Here is a 6684-nt window from a genome sequence, read left to right on the forward strand (position 1 = left end):
GGCACTGCTGTCACAGAACATGGAAGCAAAACCAAGACAGCACTGTGTAAATAGTTTCATACTGGTTTTGTTAGTTCTTTCTAGCCAAAGCTGTACTCATCCCGTCTGCTTCTGAATGGAGGATCAGGATAGTCTTTCCTAGTGCAAGGTGCTTTCAAGGTCCAGTAAGTGGATTAATAAATTAAGAGATGCCAGGAACACAGTGCTTGAACTGTTCTTTGGGCAAGGGCAGCCCATTCTGTCAGAGATTGAAAATGAGTAAGTTCACAGTGTATTACTGTCCTGGTTTTGGCATAAGGCATGGTTTTGGCCACGTGACGATTTGCCACCGGCTGAATTCAAACCACAAAAGTTTTTAGCACGCAACATGGGGCTTGAACCCATGATCCTGAGATTAAGAGTCTCATGTTCTACCAACTGAGCTAGCCGGGCCACTGAAGAACATCAGAACAACCAATAGGCAGATCAAGCTGCTAAGATTAAGGTGGCTCAAGTGGATCTGGACTGGCAACATAAGGGTGAACAATTCATGGCTCACTGGGCCCATGACTCCTTAGGCCATCAGGGAAGAGATGCAACATAGAGATGGGCTCGTGACCGAGGGGTGGACTTAACCATGGATGCTATTGCACAGGTAATCCATGAATGTGAGACATGTACTACGATCAAGCAAGCCAAACAGTTAAAGCCCATTTGGTATGGAAGATGATGGTCAAAATATAAATATGGGGAGGCCTGGCAGATTGATTATATCATGCTCCCACAAACTCGGCATGGCAAACACTATGTGCTTACAATGGTGGAAGCAGCCACCGGATGGTTGGAAACTCATGCTGTGTCCCATGCCACTGCCCGGAACATCATTTTAGGCCTTGAGGAGAGTCTTATGGCGGCATGGCACGGCACACCAGAAAGAATTGAGTCAAATAATGGGACACATTTCCGAAACAACCTCATAGATGCCTGGGCCAAAGAACATGGCATTGAGTGGATATATCACATTCCCTACCATGCACCAGCCTCTGGGAAAATTGAGCAATACAATGGGCTGCTAAAAACTACACTGAGAGCAATGGGGGGTGGAACTTTCAAACACTGGGACGTGCATTTAGCAAAAGCCACCTGGTTAGTCAATACCAGAGGATCTGCCAAGCAAGCTGGCCCTGCTCAATCAAACCTCCTACATACCGTGGATGGGGATAAAGTCCCTGTAGTGCACATGAAAAATATGCTGGGGAAGACCTTCTGGGATACTCCTGCATCAGGTAAAGGTAAACCCATGCGTGGGATTACTTTTGCCCAAGGACCTGGGTGCACTTGGTACGTAGTGCAGGAGGACGGAGAGGTCCGATGCGTGCCTCAAGGAGATTTAATTTTGGGTGAAAATAGCCAATGAATCGAACTGTCAAATAACCCTGTTATTGCAATTGGTGCCTCACAACATCCTCCTGCCACATCCAAATCTTCCTGCTCCACCGACTGAGCCAACTCCACCTCATTCCTCCAGCCTTAAAGACTGTCATGACAGATGGAACCTAATGTTATGGACTAAATGAACTCAGTAGACATTTTGGAAGGGTGGTCCATAGACTGAGGGAATGATATCTGTGAGACCTGGGAAAAGGGGTGGTGATTCCTTGGGATGTATTTGGAACCTGAGCATAGTGAAAATGATATGGAATAAGGGGTGGAGACTGTCCTGGTTTTGGCCAGGATAGAGTTAACTGTCCTTGGGCTGACAGGGAGCACAGCTGAAGGGCTGGGTCCTGATTGATCACTAGAGCATTCCATGTCATGTGACATCAAAGCTCAGCATATATGTGGACATGTACTCTCTCACTGGCGTTGTTTGTTTTGTTTTGGGTTTCTGGATCTGCTGGGCGGGCTTCTCTGGTGCAGTTGGATCGCTGCTGGGGACGGGCTCTGTACCGGTCACCATTTGGTGAGCCACTGCTGCATTTTACCTGTTTTGGACTACTATCATTACTGTTGTTTTTGATAGTATTTTTTTTTTATTTAACCTACAAATTTCTTCTTTTTTGTCCCTTCCCTATTTCACCGGGGGAGGGGGAGTAAACAACTGGCCACGTGGCGATTTGCTACTGGCTGAGTTCAAACCACAACAATTAGAAAACAAGTACCTCCGTGCTTTGTCTCCCAACTTCCTCAGTCCCCCCCCAAGCCTCCTCATCTGGAAGAACAAATGTCAGGATGGCTTCAGCCCCCTGCAAGGCTCAAGGGTCCAATGCAGACAGCATGGCATATGGGATCAGCTGCTTCAAAGTACCGCCCTGCATGGAGGGTCTTACCTTTCCCTCTTCATTAAGGTGTACCATGAGCTGGGAGAGGTAAGAGAGAAGCCACAGGACTTAAGTGCAGAACTGCTGTCAGAAGATCAGCTGGACAGGTGCTTAGATTGTTTGTGCCAAAGACATAAACAGAGTGTGGGTCATGTTCCAGGGATGCTGAAGTCTTAGCAGAAAGATTTGCAGCCCCTGTATTTGGTGCCTGCGTTTTTTTTCCTGTGTTGTCAAGTTTCCCTGTTCCAGGGGTTTCCTCTCTCCACAGATCCACTGCAGTGCCTGGTGCATGTTGAACATTAGGCATATGGACTCATCTACAATAGAAATTTCAGAGATTCTAGACAACTGGAAAGGATGTGACTAGATTTAAGGTTGTCTTTGGGGAGACACAGACTGGCACTGTTGCTGTAAAACTTCTCCCCATATAGCTGCTGTATTCTATGTAAGTATTCACCTAGGAAGCAATGCTGGCTAATTTTCCATGTATATGAGCCCTAAAAGAGGTCTCGGAGCCAAGAGGATGAGGCATGGTTGGTCAGCACTAAGAAAAACACCTGGGAAAGCACAATCCATTTCCTCATTTGCTGTGGTGGCAGCCTTCTTCCTGCTGCTGAGGGCTGCTGGACACCATACAGCAACTGGGCCAGCAAGGATGCCAGTAGAAAGCTATTAAGCTATAATGACTTTTGATCTTGCTCTCTGATGAAACCACTTCATAAGAGACTTTTTTCTCTTCCAGGAAAGAAATTCTAGGAGTAATGATGACTTGCTGCATGTATTTATAGGAGCATCTCTTTCCTGTTAATTACAGAAAGACAACTTTAGCTTTTTACCTGTATATACAGACTAAAAAAAAAATATTTTCCCTATTAGCTTGGTGCATATACAGTAGGCTGCTGCTGTTGTACTTTGAGTGCATTTGGTTTTGGGGAAGGCTTTTAGTTCTGCGCTCTGGGCTGCTCCACTTTGTTTAGGGGAAGGGAAACATCCAGAGCTTCAACGTTCTACACAGAGCAATAGAAACTGACTACAGGGGAAAGTCTGGCTCATATGACATGGATTTCCCTGTCACCTTTCTTTTTCAACTTACTAACACACTCTTGGAATAAGAAATAGTCAGAGAGGTCAAGTCATATCCCTGAATGCTGAGTTCCTGTACTCTCCAAATGACAGAACAGTTGAGGTTGAAAGGGACCTTTGGAGATCATCTAGTCCAACCCCCTGCTCAAAGCAGGGTCAACTAAGGCAAGCTGCCCAGGACCATGTCCAGTCAGGTTTTGAATATCTCCAAGGACAGAGACTCCACAACCTCTTGGGGCAATTTGTGCCAGTGTTTGACTGCCCTCACAGTAAAAAGTTTTATGTTTAAATGGAATTTTCTGTGTTTCCATTTGTGGGTCATCACTGGGCACCACTGAGAAGTCTGACTTTGTCTTCTTTAATCACTGCCATGAGGTAAGGGACTGATAAGATCCCCCTGAGCTTTCTCTTCTCCTGGCTAAATGATCCCAGCTCTCAGCCTGTACCTGTATGTCAGGTGCTTCTGTCCCTTAATCATCTCTGTGGCTGTTCATTGGACTCTCTCCAGTATGCCCATGTCTTTCTTGTATTGTGGAGCCCAGAAATGAACACAGCACTCTAGATGTGTCTCACCAGTGCTGAACTGGTGAGAGGAGGGGAAGGATCACCTCCCTGGTGCTGGCAGCACACTTCCTAATGCAGCCTGGGATGTTGTTGGCCTTTGCTGCAAGGATGCATGGCTGGCTCTTGTTCCACTTGTCTACCAGGACTTCCAGGTCCTTCTCTGCCAAGCTGCTTCCAGATGGTTGGCCCCAGTCCACACTGGCGTATGGGATTATTCCTTCCCAGGTGCATAACTTCACATTTCCCTTTGTTGAACTTCATGAGATTCCCGTTGGCCCATTTCTCCAGCCTGTTGACGTCCCTCTGAATGGCACCACAACCATCTGGTGCATCAGCCATTCCTCCCGGTTTTGTGTCATCTGTGAACCTTCTGAGGCAATACTGCCCCACTATCCAAGTCATTAATGAAGATATTCAACAGCACTGGGTGGCAGGACCAAACCCTAGAGTACACTACCAGTGACTGGTTGTCACGTCCTGCTCAGACGAGGGAGACAAGTGACTCAGATTCGCAAATCCCCAGTGGAGCGGACAACAAGTCTCCAAGTCCAAACGTTTATTAACTACTCACAATGTACTAATTGAACACACGATACTTGGCTAAGTATATAGCAAGTTGTGGCAAGCAATACAATATGCCTTGCATTTCTTAATAGGAAAGGGAAAAGAGGGAGATAGAGGGAATAGGGAAATACAGATCACCGGTCTGGGTTTCTGCGCTGATCCCGCCAGCGAGGGTTCCAGGAGGCACAGGAGGCAGCCGTCTTTTTCGCTGGCATCCATCTTCTTCACTTCACTGCATTCTCCAGGGCCCCCCCTACCGCCTCCTTCCCCCCCTCTTGATTTATACCCACTTTCCTTGGGTCCGTCCCCTAGGTCGACCCACATACCTACGTATCCCATGTACGGGGAGGGGTAAGGTGTTTCATGGGATGATGTAATTAGCATGATCATGTTAGCCCTCGTTAGCATATTGAGGGGTGTTAACTTTAATATGCATTTTGTGGATAATGAAGCAAAGGTCATTCACCGGACAGATGGCCCTTGAAATTTGGCCAGGTGCCCCAGAGCAGAGCCGTCCTGTCTCCACAGGGCTCCCTCCTCCAGCTGCATCCTGTGTTACTGGGGCAGCCTTATCAGCTTCGACCTCCACAGAATGCACCCTGTGACTCATAGTTTTGTCTTGCGAGTGTTTGAAGCATTTCTTTGATCAGCCTCAACTTTTGCTTTCTCAGGCTGTTTTTCTTAGTTTCTCCCAGGCCTGGTTTCTCATCTCTCACACTGGTCTCCAGTTAGATTTTGTGCCACTGATCACAACCCCTTGAACACAGCAGTTCAGCCAGTTTTCAATCCATCTCACTGTACATATACCTAGTCTTTGTACTGGGTTTGTGCGTGAAGTGCTAAGGCTTGGACAATAAGCCCAAGCCAGAGTTGACCTATAGATGAATCCTGTACATTTTATAACTGATAACCATTGTGCTAATAGGTATTGTACTAAGTTATAGCAAACCAACTAGTCTGATGTAAAAGGTGGGAATACTGAAGCCTGAGCAACAGGCCCTGAACTGAAACTACTAACTCCGTATGTAGTCATTAGTGAAATATGCATAGAAGACATAGCTTAAACATCATAAAACATGTCTATCTTGAATGTATCCTTATATTTCTTTATGTGTGAGCAAGATAACAAGGCCACAGAAACAGTTGTCTGGCCTTGTGACCTTGCTCATAAATTAACTAGATAAGCAGGGAAACTCCCTTAGCTTCTCCCTTAAGCCCTGGCCAGGCTCTGGGGGGAACCTAACGTGAGATGAAAACCAGATATTTCCGCTAAAAACAAAGGTGCCAGCTATTCTGGCTTGCTGATTTTTAGGTATATAAGGCTGGGCCCGCTCACAGCGACTTTGGAAGCCTCACCTACGGGTGGACGCACCGCGTAGGATTTCCCACTTGCAGGGACAGGCTCTCCAAATCCTCGCTGTAACCGGGGCTGCCCAGCGACTGCGGATCTGGATGATGGTAACGTATGCAAGTGGTGATGGATCTTTCTTAATCACTATTCTCTCTCTCTCTCAAGTAGTAATGATTTGATGCATTACCCTGTATTTTCCTATTTGTTTAAGTGCACTATTCTGTCTTTTCTTACTGTATGTTTTCTGTATTATTCTGTTATATTATTTAGTTATTTCTAGTAAAATACGCCTGATCTTTTCAGTCTGGTGTCTGAGTTTAATTGATATCCCTGATCAGCAAAACAGTGCGGCAAGGTTTTGGTAGTGGAGGGGATAACAGGGGTGATTTCTGTGAGAAGCTGCTAGAAGCTTCCCCTATGTCTGATAAAGCCAATGCCAGCCGGCTCCAAGACAGACTCACCACTGGCCAAAGCTGAGCCAATCAGTGACAGTGGTAGCATCTCTGCGATAACATATTTAAGAAGGGGGAAAAAAACTGCTGTGCAACAGCAAATTGCCTTGATGTCACAGGCAAAATAATGGAAAACTGATAAGGGGCTTGATTAATAGAGAATTCAAGGTTAGATATACACTTAATGCCAGGCAACAGGGTTGTGTGGAAAACAAGTCTGTTTAACAAAAGCCTGTTTAATTCTTAGAGATTGTTTGGCTGATTGTGGTGGTTTAGGCTCTGCCGGGGTCTGAGACCACGTGGCCGCTGCCCCTCCCCCACAAAGGGAGTGTAATACAAAGCCCCAAGACTGAAATAAGGAAAGGTTTAA

At 46.3% G+C, this 6684-nt stretch overlaps 1 non-coding gene across 1 annotated transcript; it reads right to left on the reverse strand.

The window, feature by feature from the left end:
• Positions 1 to 359: 359 nt before the first annotated feature.
• TRNAK-CUU (transfer RNA lysine (anticodon CUU)) lies at positions 360 to 432 on the reverse strand. The gene has a single exon. It is a non-coding gene; the product is annotated as a tRNA-Lys (tRNA).
• Positions 433 to 6684: the final 6252 nt, after the last annotated feature.

Source organism: Strix aluco, chromosome W (assembly GCF_031877795.1).
Source record: "Strix aluco isolate bStrAlu1 chromosome W, bStrAlu1.hap1, whole genome shotgun sequence".
Classification (NCBI taxonomy): Eukaryota; Metazoa; Chordata; class Aves; order Strigiformes; family Strigidae; genus Strix; species Strix aluco.